At 47.1% G+C, this 17,656-nt stretch overlaps 1 protein-coding gene across 2 annotated transcripts in view; it reads left to right on the plus strand.

The window, feature by feature from the left end:
• The first annotated feature begins 308 nt into the window (after positions 1–308).
• The window catches only part of ZNF831 (zinc finger protein 831), a 92,978-nt gene continuing 75,630 nt past the window's right edge, over positions 309–17,656 (plus strand). For both annotated transcript variants that reach the window (XR_013333213.1, XM_077756292.1), the window contains exon 1: positions 309–640. The gene's annotated coding sequence lies outside the window, so the exon portion shown is untranslated. The remainder of the gene's footprint in view (positions 641–17,656) is intronic.

Raw genomic sequence — 17,656 nt, forward strand, 5'->3', positions numbered from 1 at the left:
CCCAGGAAAAGGGCCACGCCGGCCCAGATTCTTTCCAGCCTGCCCAGAACAGCCTCACCTGTGATGTGGTGGGCTGGGTACCTCCATTTCTGGCACAGTCTCTGTTTATGGGTTGTTAGATCAATAGTCACAGTTTCTAGATGTGAGCTGAGGCTGTGTTTTCCCATCTCTGTCTGTCTCTTCCTGTTTTCTAAGGGCTGCTACGGTGACATTAAGTAACGTATAGAAAATAATGTACTTCCTATTTTGGAGCCAGCCCAGGTTTCATCTCTGCTTGAGGCTCCTCCATGCTGCTCAGAATGGTGCTTTTTCTCAGTTAAACACAGAGTTGACTCAAAGGCCAAGCAATGGGGGAGCCATCCTCTCATGCTTTGTTTTCTAGGATGCAGGGAGCATCTCTCGGTCCTTGGAGATGCTGCCTGCAGAGTGGGGACTGGTGCAAGATGTCTCAGACACCTTCTCAGCAGAGAGTCGCCAACTGCCTACCCGCAGTGGGAGGAGTGTGCGTGAGCCCCTCTCTCCTCGGGGTGGCCGGCCCATGCGTCTTTTCTGGAGCCACGGATGTCTTCTCAGTTTCTGGCCAGGTCACTTGTGTTTGAGTCGGAGCCTCACTGTCTGAAGATCATCACTCTTTGTAAAGGTATGTGACCTGCCCCTGGGATGAGCATAAACAAGATGGCAGCTAAAAAAAAAAGCCATTTTTTTTTTTTTACCCTGTGTTCTTCATGATGTATTTATCTTCAAGCCCACGGTTAAGAAGAAATACTACATAAAACTGGGTCTGACCCGCTTCAGTAATTCTCTTGTGTGCCTAACAGCGCTGTTGCCATTTGTCAAAATATTTACTGCAGTTCATAGTGGCTGTCAGAAACCAGGGCCACAGTCCCTGTTCGACTAAACAAACAAACAAACAAACAAACCCAGACTAAATCTATAAGGAAATTCGTGGCTTTGTAAGCAGTTTTTTCCCATTGCTAGACCTAATTAAAATGAAGGTGTGAATGGGTTAGAAATATTAGTTGTTAAGTGATCCCAAGAGTTTGAAAGACTGAGCATACAGGAGACTATAAATATTAAGGTATTTATTTGATACAGATCTTATTCATAGCGAGCCTGCCGATCACCCAAGGGCAGCATTTTTCAATGAGATTTACAAGGGCCCATGGACCCTGGACCACATATTTGGACACATACTTGGCTTCCCAGTGTCCAAAATAGCCGGGAGTGGGAGGGTCTGTCAGATAAGGCCTGGAACCATGTTCTGAGAGGTAGCGTGCTTCTCTGTTCCCGTAGCAAATCTTTCTGTAAGAATGAAACCAGAGATGTTATCAGCCGGAGTGCAGCAAGGGACAGGATGCAGGCTAGAAGAACGATAGCGTCGGCTGGCTGGGAAAAGCAGAGTAAACGTCAGGGCCGGTTTAAAATCATGTGCCTAATTCTTCTGCCCCAGAGATCTGAGCAGGCATTTAGGGTTGCAAGGCTGGGGTTAATTAGAGCGAGTGTGCGGTTCTACAGCGATTTTGGGGGCTGGGGGGCAGATGCTGAGGAGCCAAGGGGTGAAGACGTTGTTTCCTCCATTGTACTTCTGCTGGGAGGTCCGGGGAGGGGTGCGGTCCTGGAGGGGGGAGTCCATGTGAGCAGGGTCACCCAGAAGAGCCCACATGATCACTGCCTGGTGGCCACCCCAGGAGCCCAACAGGCACCAGGCAGGGACCTTTCTCCTGGTATAGGGCATACACGTGGGTACAGAGAACCAAGCTTGTGGAAGGGGATGCGATGTCTGTTTGATTAAGGGGGAAAACCTAACGTGCGGAGTACCTGCCACGCACACACCGATCACATCTACCGCGCTGTCCGATTTTCTCAAACAGCAGACATGAGCCCCACTTCTTAGATCAGGAACGCTCGGCTTGGAGAGGCTGGGTGGCTGATGCAAAGTCACGGGTTTGGTCGGTAGTGGCTGCCTCGAAGACACGCCTGGACTCTGGGCGTGCCGGCGTCCACGCCGCCTGCTGGATGTGGTGCTGTAGCCACGCGAGCTGTCCTTGCATGGCCGCACCCGGGGATTTCCGTTTGGGGCATCCGGAGGAAGCCTCTTCTCCGCTCCGGCTTGCAGCCGAGTGAGGGGCTTTGCTTTAACCGCGGTGTCAGGAGGGCCACCTTGTGTCAGAGCCACCGCTGAGCTCTTCCATCTCTGGTAGCGAGGTGCCGTGTCCTTTGAACAGAAAGGCCTGCGGGGAGGGAGGCCAGTATGGAGAAGGCCACGTCAAGGAAATAATGTGTGTGGCATCTGTTTCTCTCAGGGGAGCCCCGTGATGCTCCCAGCTAGGGGCGCAGTTTTAGGGAAACTACAGGTACCGCATGAAATACATCGACTCACACACCGCAGAGGTGGTTCCTGTTTCAGTTCTCTTTTTATTTATTTATGTACTCTTTATTATTTTAGTAAATTAGTCTTTTGAGATCATTGTAGACTCGCAGGTGGTTGTAAGGAATGATCCCACGTACCTTTCATCCACTTTCGCCCGGCAGTGACATCCTGTAAATGCCAGGTGCCCCTCATGGTCATGCTCCTTTTCTCCCGCCCTCCTCCCCTTAACTCCCAGTAACCACCAGCCTATACTCCAGTTGTACGATTTGTCAGTTCAAGGGTGTTACGTGAGGGTGTTGTATGTAAGCCAACTTGACAATAAATTGTATTTAAAAAAAGTGAATGGAATCGCACGGTGTGTCGCCCCCAGGGAATGCCCTTTTTCGCTCAGCGTGATTCTCTGAAGAGTCATTCCAATTGTTCTTTCTGTGTGTTCCTAGTTCGTCCCCTCTTACTGCTCATAGTAGTCTATGCTACGGATGCACTGCAACGGGTTTGAATAGTCATCTTTTGAAGGACATCTAGTCTGATTCCAGGTGTTTGCTCTTACAAAGAAAGCTGCTGTGAACACTCGTGTACGGGCTTTTGTGTGGACATAACTTTTCATTTCTCCAGGACAAATGCCCAGGAGTGGGGATTGAATGGTGGTTGCATGTTTAATTTTTGTTTTTGATTTTTGGTTTTGAAACTGCCAAGCTCTTTTCCAGGATGGCTGTGCTATCCTTGTTCACATGGCCAACGTATCCCCGAATTTCCACATCCTCGCCAGCGCTGGATGTTGTCACCCCTTCTGGCCATTCTGATACGTGAGCACTGGTTCCTCACTGTGGTTTTAATTTGCATTTCTCTGGTGGCTAAGGCTCATAATGTTGAGTGTTTTCTCATGAGCTTGTGGGTCTGTAGGAACTGTTTTCAGCATCTTATAAGGAGAGACTGTCACAGAGCAAATACTTTTCATTCTGATGAGGCCAGTTGATCAGTTTCCCTTCTACGGCCCACGCGCTTGGTGCTGGGTCTGTAAACACTTTCCTGTGCCCGTGATCCTGAAGATTTTCTCCCATGCTTTTTCCTAGAGCTTTATGGTTTTACATTTTCCATTCAAGTCTGTTTCCCGCTTTGAGTTAATATTTGTCAAAGTAAGGTACGAGGTTTAGGTTGACCTTTATTTTTTTGTGCCCTTTGGATGTCAGTTGCTGCAGTATCATTTGTTGAAAAGGTTACACACTCCTCACTAAATTGCCTTTGAACCTTTGTTCAATATCAGTTGGGCATATTTCTGTGGGTCTATTTCTGTTTTCTTTTTTAAGGAAAATTCTGTGCTGTTGATCCGTGTGTCTGTTCTTCCGCTAACACAACACGGTCTTGATTACTGTGCCGTGTAATAGGGTTTCTGATCAGGTAGACTGATTTGATTCTTTCCATCTTACTATCCTTTTCCCGAATGGAGTTATTCCAGTTCCTTTACCTTTTAGAGTAATCTCATCTACCCCCACAAGAAATCTTACCGGGATTTTGATAGGAACTGAGTTAAACCTGTGTAGTAGTCTGGAGAGAATGGACATCTTTACTAAGGTCATTTTTCCAGTCCATGGACACAGTGTCACTTTACATTTACACTTTCTTTGAGTTCTTCCATCTGTGTTTTGTGCTTTTCAGCATATAGGGCCTGTACAACCTTCACTAGATTAATACCTAATAAGCATTTTATTTTTCTTTGGGTGTTGATAAATGATTTGTAAGACTTTCACTGTTATTAGTTCTAGGAATTTCTTGGGGTTCTCTGTGTAGACAGTCATGTCATCTGCAGAAAGGACAGTTGTATTCTTCTTTTCCTATCCACATGTCTTTTATTTCCTTTCTTGCATTATCACACTGTCTGGAACTTGCAGTACTGTGTTGAATAAGAGTGATAAGGGAGACATCTTTCTCTTATTCCCGATTTTAAGGAGGAAGTGTTTCGTTTTTTTTTTTACCATTAAGTGTAATATCAGCTGTAGATGTTTTGTAGATGCTCTTCATTGAGAAACTTTCCCTCTATTTCTGCTTTCTGAGAGATTTGATCACAAGTAGGTTTTGACTTTTGGGGAAAGCTTTTTCTGCAGCAGTTGATATAATCATGTGATTTTTCTCTTTTGTCCTGTGAATGTGGTAGGTGACATTGATCCATCCCTGGACGACCCTTGGCCATGGTATATGATTCTTTTCACGTCGTAAATCTGTTCGCTACTATTTTTGCAAAGGGTTCTACATCGGCATTTGTGAGGAATATTGCTCCATAGTTTTCTTTTTTGTACACACATCTTTGGTTTTGGTGTCAGGAGAATGCCTAGATTCATGAAATTAATTAGGAGGTGTTTCCCCCTTTTCTGTTTTCTCGAAGAAGTTGTACAGAATTGGTGTTAATTCTTTCTTAAAACATGTGGAATTCTTCAGTGAAACCATCAGGGCCTGGAGACTTCTTTTCTTGGCGTTTTAAAATTACAGTTTGCTTTATAGTAAGAGAGCATGCAAATGATCTATTTCACATTGGGTGAATTGTGGTAGTTCGTGCTTTTTGAGGAATTTGTCCCTTTTATCTAGGTTATCATATTCATATGAGTATCACATTTATTCACAGATTCCCCTTGTGTCCATCGGGTCTGTAGTAATAGCCCTGCTTCTCTCCTGATGCTGGCAATTTGTGTCTTCTCTTATTTTTCCTTTCTCAGTCTTTGTAGAGATTCTGAAGATCAGTCTTACTGATTTTATTCTGAAAGAACAAGCTTTTCCGTTCATTCCCTTTATTATTTTTCTGTTCCAGCTTTATTGATTTCTTCAATTGTCCTTATTATTTCCTTCCTTCTGCCTTCTTTGGGTTTATTATGCTTTTCTTTCGCTAGCATTTTGAAGTAGGAGGTTAGATTATTGCACTGTGGCTCTCTCTTTCTAACATAAGCCTTTAGCGTGCTGCATTTCCCCCTCAGCACTGCATTAGCTGCGTCCCACACATTCTGAGATGGCGTATTTTCATTGCCATTCATTTGGTGTTTGTTGTTGTCGATGTTACCCTTGACACTTCCTCTTTGACCATGTGGGTTACTTTGTGGTATGCTGATTTGCTCCAAGCGTTTGGAGATTTTCCTGTTACCTTTCTGTTCTTGATTTTCAGTTTGATTTTATTCTGGGCAGAGAACACAGTCTGTATGATTTCAGTTCTTTAAATTTGCTAAGCTTTGTGTTATGGCCTGGGAGATGACCTCTCCGGGAGGAGCATTCTGGGTCCCATCAGGAAGTGGAAATTACACCGTAGGTTAAACAGGAGAAGGTGAGGACGAACAATAATAACTGTAGAGGGTGGCTGTGAGATGTAAGGGAACTTTATGGGGTACTTTAGGATTGAGAGGAAGGACAAACTTGGAAGAGGTTCCTGCCTCACTGGAGAAGCTGTAGCTTGGCTCTCAAACAGCGGCGAAGCTGGCTGGCATAGCCGGGGTAGAGCTTGCCTGGAGCTGCTGGCTGAACAGTAGTCCACTTTCCAGAGTGCAGGCAGCACACGGGTGGTGGACAACAGTAGACATGAGTGTACGCTGGGAATCTGGGCACCAACGGGAGCAGAGGCCTTTGGAGCTAATGGTCCGCATGGGTGGGAGGTGGCATGGTCCTCCGTGGATGCCCCAGCCACAGGCGGGCCGGGCGCAGGATGCAGCAGGGGCTCTCCAGCCGTGTGGCCTTCTAGCCGTCGGCAGGCTGCAGGCAGGCTGAGAAGGAGCCTGGGTTTCTGTGTGTGGGGCCGCAGAGCCTACACTGGGCCCAGCCTGCAGGGTTGCAGAAGGAGTAGCATCTGGGGACTTTGGCAGGGGGTAGGCTCCAGCAACGTCCTCACACCCACACCACTGACCTTGTCCTTGGTCCTCGCTGAAAACCACCAGCAGCCTCTCCTTCCTGGAGTCTCCCTTAACATCGTGCCCACTTTAAACACTTAAAGGAATCGCGTTGTTTATCACACGGCGTATGTCATGGTGCATTGAGAGCTGAGAGGCCATCAATTAATAACTGACATGGTCTGTCCCTGTGGCCATTCAGCTTCCAGATGCATATTGGGACTCCCTTAAAACAATGAAACGGCACTATATTTCTGCCTCACGAGATACATCTTTCCTTCTTACAAGTGAAGAAATTTTAACTCTTTTTCAAATGAGAACATCCAGTCATTGAATCTGTCATGGGCTATAGTAATTACTCCTCAAATTTAGTCAAGGTCTTCCTGAATATTCTCTAAGCCTAAGTTGTAAAGTTAACCTTCAATAACTCATGTGTAAAATCTAAAGGAGGGAGAAAGAAGTAGAGAGGGATTTGTATATGTAAACAAACTCACCCACGTAGCATGCAGAGAGATCACACTCAAAGCTATCCCAGTCCTCATTTCTGCATTTGGCCATGACCTTGTAGTCCCCATCTGTGGCTTTCTTCAGCTGCCGGGTTCTGAGTTCCCTTGCCCTCAGGGCAGGACCTCAGCCAGCTCTGGGTCCTTCACCTTTGGTGAATCTAGTAGTCCCTGAAAATTTCAAGTATTTACTTTTTCCTCAAACTACAGCCACTCTAGAGCGTGCAGGCGTCCCTCTGGGGAAGGCTAGGAGGAACATAGTGTGTCTGGGTGGCCATAGTGTGGGGTCCTCTTTCTGAGGACCCAGTGCCCTGTCGTTCAGGGGCCTCTGGTCTGTGAACTGAATTGGGTCTGAAAACTGGATGAAGGGCTGTGATTCTCTATTTGGTGATTCGAGTCCGGGTTGTTTGCACCACACCCAGTGTGTTCCTCGCTGTGTGGGTCACGCAGTGTCCTAGCAGGCTGATGGCCCTGTATACTCCCCAGGACACCATGATCACTCGGCTCCTGCTACGGTCTTTGCGATCCAGAGTATTCTGGTTGCCAGCAGGTCCCTGCTGCTGCGTGGTTGACACCCCCACTTTTCCTTTGACAGTTAAGCACTGCCGCTTAGCCTCTGCCATACCAGGATTCAAACATCATGGTGAAATCAGGGAGCCTATTTCAGGGGTGGCATCCCCTCCAGCCATACTTGGCCAGAAAAAAGAGCGCCCACAGAGGTTTTCAGGGATACAGGTGGCCCCTCACTAATGTATTTCTCAATGGCCTTGGAATCCACTCCCGCATATACATTCCCCACGTTTCTGCCAACATGTGTTAGCAAGGGCCTCCATCTCTTGTGGTGGAAAAGCTCGCTCTTCCGGGGTTATAGTGTATACCTGTCGCCCGAGTCATGCTGAGAGACTTGGTCCTAGTTAGGGGGTCTACTCGCAACAGGGGGTAGTTGGGGTGGGTTTGGAGAAGGAGGAGGAACCCCTTTAAGGCTTCTGCCCCAAGTGAGGGTATCACAGGGTTTTTAAGCCGATAGAGATGGGTCTTCTTGGTTGCTGGAGGGATATCTGTTGCTACTGGTAAGAGAGGCTCAGAATGACCTGGATGTCAACATTGACAGTTTCTTGAGGCTCAGAATGACCTGGATGTCAACATTGTCAGTTTCTTGATGTCCTTACTCTGTGTTTCAGGATCTCATTCTACCCCCACCCCCGCCATTAGTGCCCTGATTTTCATGGGAGAAACTTGGCAAGACTGATTTCAACTGCCGTTTTGATTCAGCAACTCACACCATCACCTTTTGTGATTGGTTTTCAGCAATGTCAGCCCCGGTGGCTACAAGAAATAAGAGATTTTCTCAGGGCTGTCATGGAAGCTGCCTGATTCTCAGACCGTGACTCGAGGTGGGAGTTAACAGACCCGAGTTTGTCATTTTCTCCCTGTAAGCACTCAAGGGCACTCGGAAACATTCATCCCACACCACAACCCTTGTAGTCATCATTACTGCCACACGGCAAGAGCGGAAGCCACTTGAGCTCCCAGGGCACGTGCTCCAGAGGCACTTCATCACAATCAACCACAGATGATAGCTTGATTAATTGTGCTGCTGCTGCATGTCATGGGTTACAAGCCGCACATTGCTCATTGGCAAGGAGCTCAGCATCACACTCAAGTCTAGCAGCACAACCAGATCCATCCCTAGATCCCATCTTTAGGGGTCTCTCTCCCGGGACCACTCCTAGAAGTCTGTAGTAGTCTGTATCTAATCAGGAGGTAGAAAACCTGGTAGGTTGCACTATGGAAGTTTAACATGAGAGTGATTAACTGTAGTAAACAGACAACTTGAAGGTATAAGGAAGTTCTGTGCGGCACCCTGCGATTGAGAGAGCGTGCCCAAGAAAAGGCATACTTGGAGGGGCTTCTCATTGGAGAAGCTATGGTTTTGCCATCGAACGGCAGAGAAGTTGGTTGGTTTCACCAGACTGCAGCTTGTCCAGGGTAGTCATACCCTGGAGTGCAGGCAGGAAGCAGGCAATGGGTAGCAGGAGATGTCGGTGTGCACTGGGAGCTCGGAACCAGTGTAGACAGAGGTCTCCAGAGCTCATGGGCTGCGTGGGAGGAAGTAGGGCTTACTGAGGGAGCAGCCACCATGAACCCCCAGCCTCAGATGGGCTGTGCTCTTACTGTCGGGGCCCCAGTTTCTGTCAAGAAGGCTGCCGACACATCGTTTCCCATCTGAGCCTGTACAGATTGCAGGGGGATCACAGGTGTGGCCCGTGGTTCAGGCAGACTCCGTTGGATAGCCCCAGATTGATTTTATGGGTGGTCTCTGTATTACGGAATAGGCCTGCAGTTCATCACAGTCTGCGAGTGTCACTGTGTAACCTTCCTCCCCTCCCCCACTTACGGTTATCATAAAGATTCTCCATCCATCTAGAACTGTATCAGACAATATTACTTTTGTTTCAACCATCAAACATCATTTAAAAGTTCTAAATGAACTACTATATTTACCTGTATTTTTACTCTTTCCATTAAGCTTTTTCCTTCTTGATGCTCCAGGTTTCCTTCTTTTATTACTTCCATTCTGTTTACGGAACGTCCTTTAGCCATATTCCTTCAGGATGCACCTGTGGTGACATTATCTTCGTTTCCTTTAACTTGAGGATGTCTTGATTTTTCCTTCATTGGAGAAGGATTTTATTTTCTTTCTGGAGATAGAATCTGTGTTGACAATCTTTCATTTCAGCCCTTTCACAGTGTACCATTTCCTTCTGGCCTCCAAGTTTCTGATGAGAAATTTGCTGTCATTAGAATGGTTTTCCCCCTAAGGTGTCACTTTTTTCTCATCGCTTTCAAGATGTTTTTTGTCTTTAGAGTTCAGAAGTTGGACTCTGATGTATTTTGGTTAGCATTTCTTTGGTTGTGTCCTGTTTGGGATTCACTGGTTTCCCAAATATGTAGGTGTTTAGGTTTTTTTGCCAAATTGAAGTTTTCATCCATTATTTAAGTACTGTTTGAGCCCAGCCTCCTACCAGGACTCTGATGACATGAATGTTATTTTTTTTTGTTAGTCCCACAGGTTCCTGAGGCTCAGTTCATTTTTTTCAGCCCGTGTTTTCTCTGTAGTAGACTGGGAATTTCTATTATTTTATCTTCAAATTCACAGATTCTTTTTGTGTCCCTTCCATTCTGCTGTTGAGACCATCCACAGAGTTTTATTTATTTTATTTAAAATAAAAAATGTATACTTTAATAAGTATATAAACAATTAGGTAAGCCTGTGGAGAAGGTGACCATATTGCATATATTAAGAGATACAAGTGTCCATCTAAAGTTTCTATTTCCTTTTTTTTTTACAGAATATTTATTCAAGTTGTTTAATGTATAATTTCTCATGTGCCATTTTAGAAGTCCTTTGTTGCAAAGACTATTCTTTTGTCTGATGACAGACAGCAGCCCGTTGTCAGTGATTATTGCAGACCTCTGCGTTAGTTAAGTTCAGTTTCTTCTTGAGACCTAGCTTCCTTCTGTACTTCTGAGGTAATGTTCGTATTATTTCTGCAGTGCCTGGTGGACCCTGATGTATCAGCAAATCTGGTGATTTACATCCCTCCGAATGCTATGAGATTGAAGAAGAGGGAGACAGAACTCCTGCTCATCCCAAAACCTCTGATACATTGGGTTTAGGATTGTCTCTTCTGTCAGGGAACCTTATTACTGGAGTATGTGGCTTGACTGCCTGAACGACCCTGCTGCCAGATATCATCTTGCTGCCCATCATGACCCCGAGATGGGGCTGCTTCTGGGGCGCTTGCTAGCCGAGAGATCCTTTATTATTTATTTTAAATTCAAGTTAGTTAACATACAGTGTGGTCTTGGCTTCAGGAGTAGCACCCAGTGACTCATCGCTTACATGTGACACCCAGCGCCCATCCCCAGAAGTGCCCTCCTTGATGCCCGTCACCCAGTTAACCCATCCTCCCCCCCCCCCACCTCTCCTCCAGCAACTCTGTTTGTTCTCTGTATTTAAGAGTCTCTTATGGTTTGCCGGGCTCTCTGTTTTTGTCTTATTTTTCCTTCCCTTCCCCTGTGTTCATCTGTTGTATTTCACAGATTGCACATATGAGTGAAATCATATATCTTGTTTATTTCGCTTAGCATAATACTCTCTAGTTTCATCTGCGTTGTCGGAAATGACAAGATTTCATTCCTTTTCATCTCCAGGCAGTATTCCATTGTGTGTGTGTGTGTGTGTGTGTGTGTGTGTGTGTGTCACACACACATCATCTTTATTGATTCATTAGTAGATCGACATTTGGGTTCTTTCCATAATTTGGCTATTATTGATAGCGCTGCTGTAAACATTGGGGTGCATGTGCCCCTTTGAATCAGCATTTTTGTATCCTCTGGATAAATCTCTAGTAGTGCCATTACTGAGTTGTAGGGTAGTTCTACTTAAAATTTTTGAGGAACCTCCATACTGTTTTCCAGAGTGGCTGCACCAGTGTGCATTCCCACTGACAGTGCAAAAGAGTTCCCCTTTCTCCACATCCTCACCAATATCTGTTCCTGAGTTGCTAAGTTTAGCCATTCTGACAGGTGTGAGGTGGAATCTTACTGTGGTTTTGATTTGTATTTCCCTGATGATGAGTGATGTTCAGCCTTTTTTCATGTGTCTGGTAGCCATCTGCATGTCTTCTTTGGAAAAGTGTCTATGTCTTCTGCCCATTTCTTCCCTGGTTTATTTAATTTCGGGTGTTCAGTTTGGTGGGTGCCAAAATTTATAAATTTTGGATGCTTACCCTTTATCTGATACATGCCATTTGCAGATATCTTCTCCTATTCCGTTGGTTGCCTTTTAGTTTTGTTGATTGTTTCCTTTTCTGTGCAGAAGCTTTTTATCTTGATGGGGTCCCAATAGTTCATTTTCACTTTTATTTCCCTTGCTTCTAGAGACATGTCAGGTAAGAAATTGCTGCGGCTAAGGTCAAAGAGCTTACTGCCTGTTGTCTCCTGTAGGATTTTGATGGTTTCCTGTCTCACACTTAGGTCTTTCATCCATTTTGAGTTTATTTTTGTGTAAGAAAGTGGTCCAGTTGCATTCTTCTGCATGTCGCTGTCCAGTTCTCCCAGCACCATTTGCTGAAGAGACTGTCTTTTTTCCATTGGATACTTTTAACTGCTTTGTTGAAGATTAGTTGGCCATGTATTTGTGGGTCCATTTCCGGGTTCTCTATTCTATTCTATTGAGCTATGTGTCTGTTTTTGTGCCAATACCATATTGATGGTTATGGCTTTGTAATAACAATTTATAGTCTAGAATTGTGATGCCTCCAGCTTTGGTTTTCTTTTTCAACATTACTTTTGCTATTTGGGATCTTTTCTGGTTCCATACAAATTTTAGGGTTGCTTGTTCTAGCTCTGTGAAAAATGCTGGTGTTACTATTTTTTTAACATTAATTTTATTTTGAGAAAGAGCACAAGTAGGGGAGGGGTGGGGGGAGAGAGGGAGAGAGAGAGAGAGAGAGAGAGAATCCCAAGCAAGTGCTGCACTGTCAGTGTGGAGCCCAGTGTGGGCCTTGAACCCATGAACAATGAGATTATGCCCTGAGCCAAAGTAGGACGCTTAGCAAGCTGAGGCAGGCAGGTGCCGTGCCCTTGGTGTTGTTTTGATAGGGATTGCATTGAATGTGGCCTTGCTTTGGGTAGTATTGAACTTTAACACCACCATCCACAGCGTTAAAACAAAATTGTTATAGCATTTTTCAGTCCTAAAATTTCCACTTGGTTGTTTTTTTTCCTGAAACTTTCTACTCCTTAAAATTTGTTTTAAGCATATTCCTAAGTGTTCATTGAAACATTTTTACGATGGCTGCTCTACGGTCTTTGTCAGATCATTCCAGCACTTCTTGCACCCTGGTGTTGGTGTCTATGGATTTTCTGATTTCCGTTGGTTTGAAATCCTATTTCTTGATATGACAAACGAGTTAAGATTGAAACTTGGACATTTTGGGTGCTGTGTTATGAGAGCCTGGATTGGTTCGGCCTTCTGTTTTAGCTGGCTCTCTTTGGTACTGCTCAGCAGGGGGAGTGGGTGGGCCGAGGTCCCAGCTGCTTGCTCAGTCTCAACCCCCAGAGGAGAGCTTCTCGTCGCTCCTTGGTGAGGGGATAGATGGGCTCCCCACCAGCCCATCACTGATAACTCCCCGGGAGATAGGAATGCCCGGGAGGGCTAGGATGCCATGTTACTGCTCCCCATGTGCCTTCCACTGCTCCGGGGGCCAGGGTGGCCTTGTTGCTGTCAGGCAGTGGTGAGTGTCCTGACTGTCCCCTAGGCCTCCTCAGATACCACCTGGCAAGCAGGGGAAGAAACTAAATTACGCCCCGTCCACATACTGGAGTACTACTCGGCAGTAACAAGGGTGAACTAACGCAACACGCAGCAACACGGATGGAGCTCGGGCATCATGGAAGATTAGAAAAGTTACATAGTCTGTAAGTCCATTTACGTGACATCTGTGAAAGGCAGTGCAGTAGGGGTGGAACTAGGTCTGGTTGCCGGCCTGGGGGAGGTGTAGGGGCTGATCAGAAGAGATGTGGGGCCCCTGGGAAGTCGAGGTGTTCTTCTGTACCCCAGTTTAGTGGATGGCTACACAGCTGTGTCTGCTTATCCAAAGTCACAGAGCCATTCGCTAAAAAGGTGAACAGTACTGTATGTAGGTTGTAGTTTAATTAAACATTTTTAAGTGTTTAATTTTGAGGCTGGGAGGGGCAGAGAGAAAGGGAGACACAGAATCTGAAGCACCTCCAGGCTCTAAGTTGTCAGCACAGAGCCCATGTGGGGCTCGAACTCACAAGCCATGGTCAGGTGCTTGACCGACTGAGCCACCCAAGAGCACCTAAACTTTTTTTCTTAAGTTTATTTATTTATTTTGAGAGGGTGGACAGGAGAGGGGCAGAGAGAGAGAGAGAGGGAGACAGAGAATCCCAAGCAGGCTCCATGCTGTCAGTGCAAAGCCCAGTGCAGGACTCGATCCCACGAACTGTGAGATCGTGACCTGAGCCGAGATGTGTAACTGACTGAGCCACCCAGGCACCCTTGAATTGTAGCTTAATTAGGAAGCATAACTCTGTGCAGGCTGGCGCTGTGGAAAGATGGAGAAGAGGTTTGCGGAGCACCATCGCCTGTCAGCCAGAGGGTCATCTTTGCATGTCCTTATCTACATGCCTTTGATGAGTAGAGCCCGCAGGCCCCTGTAACACAGATCTGTGCGTTGCAGTCCAGCGCACATGGTGCACGTGTACCAAGATGCCCAGCCGCGTGCTGTATTCCCAGAGTGGGTGGTGGAATGGGGGTTAACTCCTGTAATCCTCTGAATCCCATCGATAGCCGGGACTCTCTGTCTTACCCTGCTTTGAATTCAGCACCGCATCTGTTTGCTGTTTTCCTGCCTAATTAATATAATTACATAAAACAATAACCATCACCAGAACCGTATTCCGAATTATGTTATTTCATGCTATAAACACAAATCTGTTTCAAGTCTGCAGGCAATCATGAATTGTGGTGTTCTGTACCCTTTTGTACTGTGCATTCTGAGCTGCAAGGGGTCACCATCAGCCTCTAGTGTGGCCAGGCTGCGGTGGGGAGAGCTGGCGGTGGGGTGCGTGGGAGCAGGCAAAGGTGGTCTTTGCCCTCACATCTGTGGAAAAGGGGAGGTGGCCCGGGGGAGCGGTCCCTCCCTTTGGGGCCATCCCCTTCTCCCGGCAGGCAAGAGAGCGTCCAGCTGCCCCTCCTCCATCTGCTGGAGAGGAGAGTGATGGTGACAGCAGTAAGGACGGGCCTCCTGTCATTTAACTTAAAACGGCGCCTCTGTAGCTACGATTTTATACCTACATATTTTTCCCTTTCACAGTTGAGGAAACAAAGGCCCAGGGAAATGGAGTTCCCCTGAAAGAATGACAAAATATAGTTGGGCAGGTTGGTGTCTGTGAATGTATTTCGTTTCACCCAGCATATCGTGCCTTCAGGCATGCCAGACACGTTCCCACGTCAGGACCTTGGCACTGGCCGATCCTGCTGCCCAAAACTCCTCCCCCCACCTTCCAGTGTGGCTCACTCCATCGCTTCATCGCTCACTTCCTGTGTTTCCACATCCCTTCTTCCTAGGTGAGGCTCACCTGGCTCGTCCCATTTAAAAAGGCAGCCCTCCCTTCCTGCCTGGCTCCTCCCCTCATCCCACACTTCCCCTTTCTTACTATGCTCTGTTTTTTCCATAACACTCATCATTTTCTGATACATAATTTAAAAAAATTTTTAATAGTTTTTATTTATTTTTGAGACACAGAGAAACAGAGCATGAGCAGGGGAGGGGCAGGGAGAGTGGGAGACAGAACCTGCAGCAGGCCCCAGGCTCTGAGCTGTCAGCACAGAGCCCGATGCGGGGCTCAAACCCATGAACCGTGAGATCATGACCTGAGCCAAAGTTGGACGCTTAACCGACTGAGCCACCCCAGGCGCCCCTATATAATTTATTTCAAAGAACCCTCTTACTTGTCTGTAGAGGGGTGTATGGTAAGGGAGACCAACACACAAAATAGTACCTGACATGGAGTAGGCGCTCCATAAAACTGTGAATGGATGAAGAAATGAATTTTCAGTGGGTGGAAACTAAATAGGAGTACTCTGGTGTCTTCCTGAACGGCACTGATTTTACCACTTTCTGTGTGAAATATTTTACTAAGTAAACCTATGGCGTTGTTAGTGCGAATGTCCTGATCATTTGGGCACAATGTCCAGCTGATGAGACCCAGTCAGGCAGAACATAGAGTTTTCTTGGGGGGGGGGTGGTGGTGGTGGTGGTCCACGCTGCCAGCTCTCTTGGCCAGCGAGGGTCCTGTGTGTCTGCTGGCCTCTCTCCCGGCCGCCTCGTTTGCATTCCAACAAACAGTTTTGCTCTCAAATGGATGTCACAAAACACGTGAGTACTTGAGCCGGGTTGCCATAAGAAACAGTGGAAGATAATCTTGCTGTGGGTTAAAATGCTAATTTATGAGCTGTCTAGGCCCTTCAAAGAAATGAGTGAGAAAACAGAGGGCAGAGATCAGACACAGAGGCCATCGTCGATGCTAAGTCAGCCTGGGAGGGTGGCCAAAGGCTCACAAAGGAAAGCTGAAGAAACCGTGTGTCAAGGCCTTTTGGTATTTGGAGAAAACAAAGTACAATGCCATTGCCAGAGGAGCTAATCAATTATGACCCCTTTCGATGGCTGATGGGGTCGTCTCTGCCAGCAGTGTGTCCCCGGAAAAGGGGGTCACAGCCTGTGAGGGATGTGGTAAGGCAAAAATCGCCACTGGTCAAAATTACCCTTCAGATTCTTTAAGGCACCAAGTTGATAGCATACTATTCAGTTAGCTCTTGCTATCGAACAGTCCAAAACATAGTGGCTTATAATGACCATTTATTTACCTAACGATGCTACGGGTCAGTATTTTAGGCTGGGCTCAGCCGAGTGAGTCTCATCTTGGCGGGGTTTACTCATGTACCTGTGGGCAGCAGCCGGCTCTGTTACAGGGGACTGGCCGACTAAGGTGGCCTCCTGGGATGGCTTGTTCTCAGCTCCACATGGCCGCTCGTCCACCAGGCGGCTAGCGTGCGCTTGTTCCCATGGCTAAGGCAGAGCCGAAGCATGAGTTCTTGAGTGCTGGGCTCGGAACCAGCTCACTGTCGCTGATGCCACCCTGTCGCTCAGGGTTATGGGGTAGATAGAAAATCTCCAGAAGTTGATGGAAAGGGCGGCAAAGCTTTCAAAGGCTGTGGAGATAGCGGGGTGTGAAGGATTGTAGTATTTGCAGCCCGCTAACTATTTCTCAGTACCTCAACCTTGGTCAGTTTTTCCTTTGGTGTTGAAACGTGTCCTTTTTCCATGTTTAATCAACACGTGCAGTAGGGGACGTGTATGTTCAGTGCACATGTAGGAAACGCACGGCCAGCCCTGGCGTCGTGCTCAGCAGCGAGCACAAGCCCAGTGGGCTTTGAGGCTGCTCATTGTGCACAGGCACTTGCTTATGGAGTTTACCTCTAGGGGCCATTGTCAAAAGATTGAAATCATTATTTTTATTTTGTTCAGCCTCACTGCGTGTTGTGACTCCACTGTAGAAACACCTTTGGGAGTTTCTGAGAGATGAGAGGCTGGGGCAGCACGGCTTGGCCCTTGTTACAGGAGGCATCTCTTCAGACTGGAGTCGCGTGGACCTGAGTCTCCTCTGCTCTTCAGAGGGACCATGTGGGGAGACCAGAGCTGGGAGCGCCATCTGCTTTCACTGTGCGCTGCCCACTGTTGACTTCTTTTTTTGGGGGGCCCGGAGTGGGTAGTCATGGGATGGGTCCCTGAATCTCCGTGGGGCCGATACTGCTCTTCATCCAAGTTAGGCCATTTCTTTAGTCTTTTCAACCCGCACTTCATTCATTGACCAGTCACTTATTGAACATCTAGTATGTGTGGGGCAGTGCTGGGGACACTGGGCTGATGATTGATAGTATGCAGCCACTACGTGTAATGACTCAGAGACACAAGTCACTCTGACTTGGATACACAGAGAGCCAATGGCTCTTTCCCTCTGTCTGCACTTGTCTGGCTCCTCCCTAAAGCCCTGCTCCTGGCTGGCAGGAGGCGAGAAGAAACGTTAGCGTGTGCTTGTGGCCTCTGTGGAGCCGGTGCTTCAGGCCCGGCCTGCTTACAATCCACTTAACTTTCACGTGGCCCTACGGCGGAGGTATCGCTATTTCCCTGTGTTACAGTGGGGAAACTGAGTCCCAAGGAGGCGGTGCAGATCGTCTGGGGTCACGGCACTAAGAGGTGCAGGGTGAGATTTGAGCCCTGCTTCCCAAGCCCTCTTTCTAACCGCTCTGCAGAGCAAATGAAAAT

This window comes from Crocuta crocuta, unplaced genomic scaffold, assembly GCF_008692635.1.
Source record: "Crocuta crocuta isolate KB4526 unplaced genomic scaffold, BGI_CrCroc_1.0 scaffold123, whole genome shotgun sequence".
Taxonomy (NCBI): domain Eukaryota; kingdom Metazoa; phylum Chordata; class Mammalia; order Carnivora; family Hyaenidae; genus Crocuta; species Crocuta crocuta.